At 37.5% G+C, this 12,447-nt stretch overlaps 1 long non-coding RNA gene across 1 annotated transcript in view; it reads left to right on the plus strand.

Annotated features, from left to right (window-relative positions):
- LOC122803404 overlaps positions 1 to 12,447 on the plus strand; it is a 2,587,193-nt gene that overhangs the window by 1,407,620 nt on the left and 1,167,126 nt on the right. Inside the window, exon 3 of the long non-coding RNA XR_006365116.1 lies at positions 4,649 to 4,729. This is a non-coding gene — a long non-coding RNA (uncharacterized LOC122803404). The remainder of the gene's footprint in view (positions 1 to 4,648; positions 4,730 to 12,447) is intronic.

A 12,447-nucleotide genomic window follows, 5' to 3' on the forward strand; every position in this document is an offset into this window, starting at 1 on the left:
GGATGAGAGTTTTCTAAGAGTTTTTGGTGGGGAAACATATAAAAGACTCTGCATTTCTGCTGCGGGATATAATTTGTTCATATGTGACAGACCACAAAGAGGGGTGGACTGGGTAGTTGCTTATTCTTTCAAGTAGTATTTGCCATACAGGGGTCACAGCAGTTATGATAATAGATTGCAATGTTTTCATCTAATCACAAAAAAAAAAAAAAAGTAAAAAATTACATTGTAATACAGTTAATAGTAGCACTGTATGCTTTAGAGCTGGTCTAATGTTTTTTCCAATTGATCTGTTATCCCAGATGAATAATATGTTTAAGGAAAAGAATGGAAATTTACATGTCAGGTTTTACTCACACCCAGCCCTTTTGTCATACAAGATCCAATTATTAAGGTTGCATTAGCAACTATAAAATAAAGGAAGACATGCACCAGTTCTGGGAACAAATTTAATATTTAAAAGCATTGACAGTTTGTAACTTATCTAAGTACAAACAGCAATCGACTATGCAGCTGAACCAACAAGCATGCACATTAGGTGGGGACTTGGACCATCACCATGGAAAAGTCCGACAGCTATCTGGTTCAACTACCCCTGGGAAATAAATAAGTAAATTAGTCATGGGAGGACTAATGGCTGTCAGGCAGTGGGGGGGGGGGGGTTTATATATAAGAAAGAAAAATAGTAATCCATGGACATTCTGACGTAAAAGATGTACATAATATATTACATGATTTTCCTGACTGATTTGTGGTATTTTGCTTTTGCTCATAAACAATATCTTCCAGTACTGAAAGAACAGACAGTCCTTTAGCTCTCCCCTCTCCCTAATGCTTTTTTAGAATTTAAGGTCAGTAACTGCAAGGCTTATATCCAACCAAAATAAATATGGTCTTGACAACAGTTTGGGAAGATTCACCTGCTGTTTTTGAAGTAAACCTAAAATGTGGGATGATTTTTTTCTTTTTTTTTATGATGTAGAAATTTTAAAAAAGGTAAGTGCTGGTAGCTAGTGCCATTCCTAAAAACCAAAGGACATAGGTTCATAGGTTCATAGGTAGGTACTAGGCTATCAGCCCAAGGGCCTACGTAAGCCTAGCCAACAAGGTTCCCTGGCTTATGCCACCCAAGAAAGTTATTTTCCTGTGCCACTGTCAAGCAGAGACACAGAAGTGATCCCCGGGGTGTATTTCCTATTTCCCATCCACTCATCAAGATTTTTCTTGAAGACTGCTAATGAAGAACTTTGCTTGACATAGATGTTCCAGAGTATGGGAAGTCTCTGGGACAGGAATCTATCCCTCCAGCATGTCCTTTTTATTGTGATGACAAGGTTTAGGTCCCTAGAGCGTGTAGCTCAGAGGGATTGGGATTTCTTTAGGTGCAGCATGTCCAACAGGTTTGACATAGCTTGATATGTTAGGCAGAGATCACCTCGGAGTAGACGATATGCTACGGAGTAAAGCTGGAGTTTTTTAAGGTGGTCAGTGTAGGGCATTTGTTTGAGGCCAGTAATCCTCTTTGTGAGGTACTTCTGTAGCCTTTCCAGCTGCTGCAGATGTCTTGTGAGGTACATTCCAAAAGAGGCGCTGTACTCAATAATAGGTCTAATGAGTGTCGAGTAGAGGGGAACAATGACCTCTTTTTTCCTGGATGAGAACCCTTTTATGATGAGGTGTGCCACGTAGAAGGACTTCCTGACTACTGTGGTGATGTGACAATCAAAGGAGAGACAACTGTCCACCTGGGTCCCAAGGTCTCTTATCATGCATTCATTGTTAAGTAGATTGCTGCCTATGTGGTAGTTCATGGTTACAGAGTTTTTACCAGAGGAGATGACACTGCACTTTTTGGCATTGAGCCTGAGGCCACGGCTCTGACACCAAGCATCTGTCTCAGCGAGGCCCTTCTGTAGGATGTCCACATCATCTGGGGACTTGACTATGGCTCCTAGTTTGCAGTCATCTGCGAACTTCATTAGCCAGAGGCCTTCTGTGTCAGCCTGTACTTCAGAGAAGTAAATACCAAACAGGAGAGGTCCCAGGACGGAACCCTGTGGTACTCCACTTGTCACTGCTTTGAGGTCAGATTTGGAGACTGCAACTTTTACAGTGTGGGTTCTGTCAGTGAGCCAGTTGGCAACCCATCTTGTGACGTAAGGATTTATACCTAGTTTAGTGAGTTTAGCTATAATTCTAGAATGGGGGATGGTGTCAAAAGCCTTGGCGAGGTCAAGATAGGCTGAGTGAACCACCTTACCCTTATCTGCGGGTTTGGTGACTGCCTCAAAGAAGTCAATCAGGTTGAGGAGGCATGATCTGCCTTTCACAAACCCGAACTGGGTGGGATCCAGAGTTTGGAGGTTACCAATGTCTTTGTTTATGAGTTCCATGATGATACGTTCCATGACCTTGCAGACCAGGCTCGTCAGGCTAATAGGTCGATAGTTCCCAGGTTCAGTGGTGGCTCCCCCTTTGTGGAGTGGGATAACTGTTGCAGTGCACCATTCAGTGGGCAGAAAGCCTGATGTGAGGCTATTATTGAACATGGTGCTTAAGTGGGGAGCCAGTTTGTTCTGAAGTTCATGTAAAATGCAGCCTGCGATGTTGTCCGGTCCCATGGATGCTTTGTTTTTTGCTTTAGAGAGTGCAGCTTTTACCTGCATAGTTGTGATTACAGGGACTCTGCATTCTTCCTGTATAGATATGGACCCTTTAGAGGGTGAGAGGGGGGTAAAGTTAGAAGTGAACCTATCTGCCAGGATGTTGGCAATATCAGTTGGTTCTGTAATTTTCTTGCCTTTTTGCTGTAACTCAAAGCAGATCTGGGTGTTGCCATTGAGATTCTTGACATAGCTATAGAATGCTTTGTGGTTGTCCTTGGACTTAGTGTTGATTTTGTTTTCATAGCTAACTTTGGAGGATCTTATAAGGGATCTCAGCTTCTTACTGAGGCTGACCAGGGAGTTCCTCCACTCATGGGATTTTACTCTGTTTTGTAACAGTTTCTTCCTTCTGTTGTACAGTTTGTTTATGGCAGGGGACCACCAGATTGGCTTCCTTATTTTGGAGGATAGCATCTTGGTTCTGTTTGGGATAGCACAATCCATGCACTCATGCAAGTGCTTATAGAATGCATTTGTGTAGGATTCAGCAGTTGTAACTGTATTGTCCATCTGCATGGGTGTCATGAAGTTCACCACTTCTGTCTTAAGCAGCATGAAGTTGGCTTTGGAGAAATTTTTTACCATGGTTTACTTAATGGTGGGTGGGAGCGGGATACAGATATCTAGGGTGATTAGCTTATGGTCAAATCTGGCCAATGAGGAGTTGACTTTAGGTGTGGAACACCAGTCACTCATGTTGGTAATGACTAGGTCTATGATATTGTTGCCCCTGGTGGGGGTGTGGATAAGCTGATCCAGGGCATTGGAGTTTATGCATTCCAGAAAGCGTTGAACTAAGGAGTTGGCACATGAGTAGTTTTTCCCAGTTAATGGTGGGGTAGTTGAAGTTGCCCACTATTAGGGTGTTTGGTTGAACCCTAATATTTTCCAGCACATCACAAAAAGAGGAGTGGGAATCCTGGGGCATGGTGGGGGATCTGTAGCAAGCTACAATTTGGATTGCAGTTTTGCCCAGAGTTAGTTGCACTTGGATAACCTCAGATGCATTATGCTGAGCAACTAGCCTGGAGGTGTGGATATCCTTAATGAATATGGACACACCTCCGCCTTTGGTGTTTCAGTCCAGGTTACATGGCCAAAAAGTGTGGTATTAGTTATAGCCTGGTAGTGCAGGGGTGCTCTCTGGAGCCTTGAACCTGGTCTCAGTCACTTCACAGATATCGATGTTCTCCATTTTAAGGAGTGCCTCGAGCGATCACATCACAGCAGACTGCCTGCCTAGCTAAAATAAACCCATCCACAAATCAGAAATTTTTGTGTAGCAGTTAGCCCACACCATTAGTCTGGCAGTGCTTCAGATTAAGGCTGTAAGCTGTTAACGAGCTACTTTCTGGAGTCAATGGTTTGATTCCCTCAGCCTCCATTTGTCTACTAAATGACTCAGAGCAAGTAATTTTAAACAGACAGCACTCTCAGAGAATTTAGAAACTGAGTTAGGCTAGTCAGTGGTCTCCTTGACTGCATGCCTGGGAAATGTCTGTAAACCTATCAACCTTTTTTGTAACAGTCTAGAAACAAGCATTCATCCACTACAAATGAAAAACCCATTCCTCTAAAGACATTTTGGAACAGCAAAAGACAAAGTGAAAGACACCACATGCCAGTGATAATAACCAAAATGTGCCAATTCTAATTAAAAGTGTATAAGTAATTTCCAGAACTGTACTGACCACCACGGTAAATATTCCTAACTGCTTTTAATTTCCATAGGTTATAACTAAATCATGGCCTAACATATTCAGTTTTGTGAAGGCATGTTACTTTTAAATGTCTATTTATAATACAGAAAGTTTATAAGATAATAAAACTAGTAGTAGTCTTATCACTAGACAGATATTTTCTTCATGTATCAGTTGTGCTACTATGCTTATATTTATATTCTATGATAAATAATCTAGTAAGAACTTTATTTTTGGCACGATGGTTGAGATCTTATGCTTATTTTTATTTTTATTTTCTAGAAAAAATAAGCAAAACAAGTTTTTGATTGGGAAATGCGTCCTTGTGATCAAAGATTCGGACTCTTACTCAACAAGTTAAAGGTAACAAATAATTTATTTCATTAGTGCATGCTAAAATTATTCCTCTGTTGTCTTCTCTTCTTTGAAGCCTCAAGCAGTCTTTCATTGAACTAACATCAGAACCTGGACTTTGTTTATTTTTTACATTTAATTGAAACATATACTTTAAAGTTTTGAATATGAAATGTGTTTTAAATACATAAACAGCTATAATGCTAGTCTGCTTATTACTAGTAGAGTTTTTCTGTTTTATGTTAGAGACCCCCCCCGATACTTTCTAGTGATAAAACGATAACTGTCTCTATTTCACAACAGCCTTATTCATTGCAATGCATCATTTGTGAACAACTGAGTTAGACAGTATGAAAACAATGCAGGCATGGTTTATTGGCTAATTGGGTTTATTTCCCTCTTGGAAATAAAGGATGCAATCTAGAAATGCTCTGGTTGTACTACTATACAATGGTATTGAAAAAATTACAGAAGTTTTAGGCTTTATTTTTCATTTTTTAAACATATCTGGTTGTATTTCATAGTATTTCTAGCTTCGTCATGAAGCTTCCTTCCATCCAGAGTAACACTAATAAAATGGTTATATGTTACCTAAGACAAGGACTGATATATAATATGCCCATGAAGTTATACACTAAGTATGTAGCTAAAGTTGGACAGTTCAAGTTTATGGAAGTTGACTGTGGTGCATTTACTCACTTTTAAATGTTAAGTCATTTATAAGTGGTTATGAAGGCACAGTGCTTGTTTTGTTGTCATTTGCCTGCTTGAAGAACAGCAAAATCTGCAGAATTATAAATGATATGTTTATGAACTTAAAGCTATAAGTAATTTTACAAACAAAGTTATAGAAATTGTTTTAATAGCATTATACTCATATCTATATAGTGACTATCATTTTCTGTTTGTGATCTGTTTGTTGACCATACAAATAGGACATTTTCACATTAACTGAATAAAATGTGCCTTCCTTCTAGATGTTCTCTTTTGTACGAGATTTGCTTTCCTTCACTCGAGAGTTTGTTGAAGTTTTTTTTTTTTGCATTCCACATCGGTCTGTACTATTCTTTGAGAATAACTGAGTATAACTTAGTCATAACACTTTGAGTTAAAAATAATATCTAGCATTATCTTTTAAAGTCTGACGTGTGAGTTATCCAAGATGTATTTTTATTAAGCAATGGAAGCAACACATAACTATTCTATAACCATTAGTAAGGGTACTAGATTTAGGCAAATGCCATCAATGGTGAAGGGGAAAGGTGTCAGAAAAGATTGAAATGCTGATGTATCTTCACAAGGGATATGAAAACGATTGATATGATAATAGTATTGGTAATCAATGATGAACTGATACTTACTAGCATTCTTGAATATAGATATAAGACAGCTAATTCTTGTAAGTGGAAACACTGATGATGTAGAGAAAGAGGCATTGTTTCACTATGTTTCATTTCATTAGATTTTTACAGACCACTAAGGTCACTAATTTATATTGTAGTGCATGGAACAAGGTAATTACATTCCAATATGCAGGAAAAAAAGCAAATCAGTTAAGTGCTACTACAGCATGACTTGTTAAGTATGGGTCTTATGATAGACAGTCAAATCAGCCAGTACTGACCAGAAAAAGACAGTGGCAGAAGAAAAAACTAATTTATTTCTGCCTGCTGTCTGACCCAAAAAGGTATCCCTTCCTCTTATAAACTTAAAGAGTTGCTAGAATAATAGGATGGTTGTTCACCAGCAATTTATGAAGGACATGAAATCTGAAACTCAAATATATGTTACTATTTAGTGACTGCAATCCTCAATGATTTGTCCAAAAAACAAAGATTTTATGAGGAATACAGCAAACATATAAGACAACAATCCGGACATTTAGCAAAAGTCTGGACATTTGAGAGGCATGGCAATGTGAGTGTAAACATAAAGGGACTGAGTTACACTATCTTTCTGGCTGTGCTCACTTTCAGAACTAGTAAAACACTTAGCATTTTTTTTACCTGTAAATAGTAGTATATGAATATATAAATCTCAAAGTACTACAAAGAATTATGATCAGGTCTCTGATCATAACCCGTAATTATGTGTTCTCAACATGGTTGCCAAGATTCACCTCTCGAATTTCGCTGTTGTGGTGAATTTCTTGGTGTCCATGTCTCGAACACATAATAAATGGGCTATGATCAGCAACCCCAGTCATAGTCCTCTATATTGATTGAAATGAACTTTTCTCATTCATGTTTCTCAAGTATGGTAATGAAGCAGTAAGGTATGAATATTTATGAATTAGAGGAATACGTTTCAGAAGAGGACCTGTATGGATTTGATATTCAGGGTTTACAACTGACTGTAACACTTGTTTTCATCAACTGCTTCATTTTTTATAGGTATAACAGAGAAATGGAAGTGCTCAAGGGAGAAGCTGACTTTAAATGGACATCAAAGCATTTCTAGCTTAGCGTTTAAGACATATACATTACAATAGTTTTGAGTAAACTGTCTTATCAAGAGAGTGTCATTCCTTTAATTTACCATTTTATTCCTTTCCTCCTCCCCCTTATATATATTCTGATATATATACTGTTATGTCTTTTGATCACAGCTCTGAGAGGTGTGAGACAGAAGATTTTCATCAAAAGTGGAAAAAAAAAGCTTTTTAATGAAATTCCTCTTACATATTTTAAGCTGCACTTATAGTGACCTCTGTGGTGATACTGTTTTGTATTTATTATTTATTTATTTATTTACATTTATTTACTGGGAAATTCCAACTGGACACAGGTGCTTTTTCAGTGGGGGCCCAGGGAGAAAAGCTCCACAGAACAACAGATGAGCAGCAGAGTACATGAAGAACAATTGCATATACATACAATAGCAAATAATACATACTGCAGCAAACATTAGCTATACATACAATATGAAACATAGTAATGAACAGATATACCAATATCTAGCTAGAGGCTAGGAATAAAGGTATGATGTATACACAGATAGTACTAAGCTCAGAAGGATACTGTTTTTCTCTGCTTTTTTGTCTACTTATCCGGTTGCATTTCTTAGCTTGTTCTGGGACCTTAGTTTTATAGCTTCCTTTGTATTAATCATGTGGAGATTGTGTATTAATGCAGTATTTGAGTATTGTTTGTACATTATACTGCACTTCTATTTCCATAAGTAAAATTAGCTGTGAAGGTAGCTTTTTGTATTATGAACCCAGTCTGGACAATCTTTTAGCTTCTTTGTGACAGGACTATGACCTGCTGCCAGAGTTGATCCCTGTTTAGTCACTTATTACAGCATTACTAGTACATTTCATCATGGTCTGCTGACTTTGTCTGTGGTAGGTTTGCAGTAGTGGCAGTATTGTGAATTCTGATGGAAAGTTTGTGCTTAAGTGCTATTTATTGCTGTATATACCTGCTTAAAGTTGCATTGCAGTGCTTTTCTATTTACCTTGCTAGCATTTTACCCTGTTTTTTTTCATTCTGCCCTATTCCCTACTGAGTCATTCAGCTAAAGGTTTCTGAAATTCTATCTGCAGGACTTGAGCTCTGGGGCTGTGGTAAGGCTTTGCCTTGGTCTTCTATCCTATATGGTACATTGACTTCCATATTCTCCACCTCCCCTCTTTCATTGCAATTGTCTGTTGTGTAACCTATTTATGTACTTTCCCACCCATTGTTTTCCATATATCCATAAAACTAAGTGCCCACCCAGTAAAGCAGTATTATACTTCAGTGAAGCTACTTTACTACAGATTGTCTCCTGCTCATTTTCCCAAAATTCCCATCTGCTTGGTACCCTAGCTAATCTCTGAGGGGGTCCTGAGTTAATCATGTTCCATTCATGGCAGAAAAGAGATATAGTTTATTGTAGGAGCAAATTACATAGGAAAAATGGGACTTATGGGAGCAATATATCCAGGAACAAGGTTTAAAAGAAGACAGGATCTGAATGAGCTATGTAATGGTTGCCTAACGATGACTGGATATGTTAAAAGTGATGTATGATGTTTGCAGCTACAGTTGTGTCACACAGTTTAGAATGCATAGTGTTTGCATCTGAGATCGTATCACTATGGTTTACTGTAATTTATATAAATGTAACACGGCCTATGACTTACACGATAATTTATTTTATTTATTTTATTTTACATTTGTTGACAGGGATAGTCCGACTGGATATATGTCCATTTTCAGTGGAGGCCTAGGGAGAAAAGCTCCAAAGGTGGTTACATATGCAGTTATCACAATCTACAGATAGAACAAGAGTCATAATAACATAGTACAAATAAAACATACCTTACAGACTCGGTTAAATTTATACAGTCTCACAAACTTCTAATCTGGCTTAACAAATACTACTGGTTTAACAAATACTTAATAAAGATGTTTCTTGTTTACAAAAAAAAAAGATGATTGACTTCAATAATTAGCTTAGTTTCTGGTGTCTTTCCAGGGGATTTCAGCATTAGTTCAGCATGGGAGGACATGGGTAGCAGACCACATTGCTTTGCAAAGGATGGTCATCACCTGTCTCCCCACGACAATTATTTTGATCAAGAGGACATTTAGCCAGAACCCTTGGCAATATCACATTGAAGCAGAATGTATACAGTATGCTTGTTTATTTCTAATTTGTGTCCCTGCTGCTATCTGTTCATACTTTTTTTTGTTGCTTCAGTCATTGTCCCTACCTTTTTACTATTGCCCTTATACTTGAAAGTCATTGGTGAATCTTTATGTCTTTTTGTATGCTCTTCCTTTCATTGTCAAGGATGATTTTATGTTATTATTTACCCAAGTTGGACTGATCTTATTTAACCCTTTCCTGTAGCTCTGTATGTATGTAAATCTGAGTAAGCGTACTGCATGTGTGTGTGTGTGTGTGTGTGTGTGTGTGTGTGTGTGTGTGTGTGTGTGTGTGTGTGTGTGTGTGTGTGTGTGTTTGTGTGTGTGTGTGCGTGTGTGTGTGTGTGTGTGTGTGCATGTGTGTGTGTGTGTGTGTGTGTGTGTGTGTGTGTGTGTGTGTGTGTGTGTGTGTGTGTGTGTGTGTGTGTGTGTGTGTGTGTGTCTGTACTATGCGGAAATCTACTTGACAACAAAATTCCCTTTAGTTGTTTTTACCTTGTTTTCTAATCCAGTCAGTTGTGCCTAATAAGTCTTATCTTAAATTAGTAAATGTGGTGTCAACATGTTTAATACTCTGCTGAGTTTATCTGCAGATTTAATATCTCTCAACATACTAAAAACATTCACCCGTGGTATCCCTTCTTTGAATGTACATGCTAGGGCTATTACTAGGCTGTCAGGTACTCTAGGAAATACCCTATTTGGTGTACTTCCCAACAAAGATCAAAAGAGAAAAGTCCTCAAACTGAGGACCAAACAAATAATTGCCCTTCTGTAGTAACATGCCATTAATTATGCCTAATATGGCATAATTAAGTGCAGAAAGCTGTTGTCAAAGTGTCAGTGCTATTCATTAAAACAAAAACTAACTCACTCCATATACAAAACAAGAACAGTTCTGAAAACCAGTATAGAGCATCAAAAAACAAACATTTAAAGAATATACAAATATATGTATGTATGCCTCTACTTATCAATATCATATAGAGAACATATTGTCTAAATGACTCCATAAAGAGCTCCATAAAGAAAGGAATATTATATCCTTGTACCTGGGAAAGGTGTAAATTCTTATGTTTTTATGTTATGTATATGAGCCTAGTTTGTTCCCTTATATATTATTACTTAGGACAGGGCTATTTAATGCCATAGATAACTATAGTTATGTATTATCCTAGTGTCTAAAATTAAAATAATATAAGATAGATGTAATAGCCCTGCAATTTTGCAATTATGGTACTAATTGATTAATTGATGCAATTTGCTATTTTACCTTGTACTATATAAGGAATTGTTTTAGACTTAATCAAATAGATCTGAAGAAGCGTACAGTCCGTACGTGAAAGCGCTCATCTCTCTTTGTATTCAATAAAGAAGATTTTTTGCTGCATAATCGTGGTGGTCCTTTCACTTGGTGTTTTACCTACAATTCTACTGTTTTAGTGGAGAGGACCTTTGGAGGCTTAGCTGGGATTGTGTTCTATTTTATTTTATATTATACCATGATGTGAACAGAACTTTAGGAAGACTTTATTTATTTTGATAACTGCTATTCCTACTTAAGTTTTGTGAGATATGCTTAGGGTACCATTTATTCTTTGTAGCAGAAGTGTGACACTTCTTTGAACAAGCTGTCTTTCAGTATATTTTTGAACTGTCTAGTATGCCTTCTTGTCTGGTTTCATACATAGTTCTCAACCTGTGAACATCAAAAATCTGGACAAAGGCCCATGAAAAGTAGGTAGAACTGGCCAAAAATCACGATGCTGATTAACATAAAATTTACATACATAATCATGCAACACCACCCACTCCAATGGAATTGTGGGATACCAACATGAAGATTGAAGTTAGTAAATAATAATAAATAATGGCAGATGTTTGAATTTCAGACTCATATCCCTCAGAAAATACAAAATAATGCAAAACCTTTTATTCTAGCTACTATCTGAGTTTACAGGAGCAATATTTAAAATCTGTCCATCCTATTTTTGTGCCTTTGTTCCACCATTATTTTTAGCTTTGTCCAGATTGTTTTCTCTGAGAGACTGAGAGGTGATTCCCAGTTTTGCAAGACAGTGAGCTCTCATCCTGTTATATTTGCTCATTTGACCAGTTGCTTTACATTTAATTTGCTAATCTTCGAGTTGAAATTTTATATCTAACACACAGTGGTTACATTTGTGTCTGTTTAGTTCTAGTTAACTTACCACATCCTAAAAAGGACAGTGTGATGCAGATATTTTAGCATCTGCTAACAAATTGCTGTACCATTTTAACTACCGCAAACCTCATAACTGTAAAACCAAAACCAAGCATTATCAAACTTTAAAATGCCACAGTAGGCTGCCAAGTCACAATAATTAGCAACAAAATAACTATGCTTAAAAATAAATAAATGGCCCAAGTGAACATTCTACAGTAAGAATAGTACCATAATAGGCTACAACAGAGCAAGTGGCAGGGGAAAAAGTGAACCACCCATGTTTAAAGTGTACCTAAACTTTACAACCCCAGCAGAAACCTTTAAAGCTAGTGCGTTGAAGTGGTTTTCTTGCCTCTACATAAACAACAGCCTGCAATTACCCCCTCCCCATACTGAATTTAGCAAGACAGTTTTTCATCATTTCTTGTTAAACACAATTACTCCAACATTCTGATTCCAAATATACAAATGTATTTAAGCTTAATAAGATTAGCAAAGTGATTTTTTTCTTCACATTTCAGTCCTTACCTTCTATATGACACAAGGCCCACAATTTACAACTACATTTTCGAGTGTACAGTTTCAGCTGGAGCCTAGGACTTGGAAACGTATGCCAGATTGCATTCAGAAGTTCATCTCACAGCCCCAGTTTGCGCTTAACTCCATGCAAACCCAAAACTTAACAAAAAAAACCTCATGAAGCTTCAACTTCTGGAGCCGACCTTCAAGATAATGTGATCCTTCTTCCGCAAAAGGAAAAAAAAACTATTGCCAGTGGAGTAGTTTCTCAGAGGGTACATACTGACCCCTGGGCCCTGATTTATACACATCTACTACCAAGGTCACCACCCACACCTTGAAACTCTCATCCCAGTCTCATCCGA

The sequence above is a fragment of the Protopterus annectens genome, chromosome 5.part1 (genome assembly GCF_019279795.1).
Source record: "Protopterus annectens isolate FY-2018-M chromosome 5.part1, PAN1.0, whole genome shotgun sequence".
NCBI classification, from domain to species: domain Eukaryota; kingdom Metazoa; phylum Chordata; order Ceratodontiformes; family Protopteridae; genus Protopterus; species Protopterus annectens.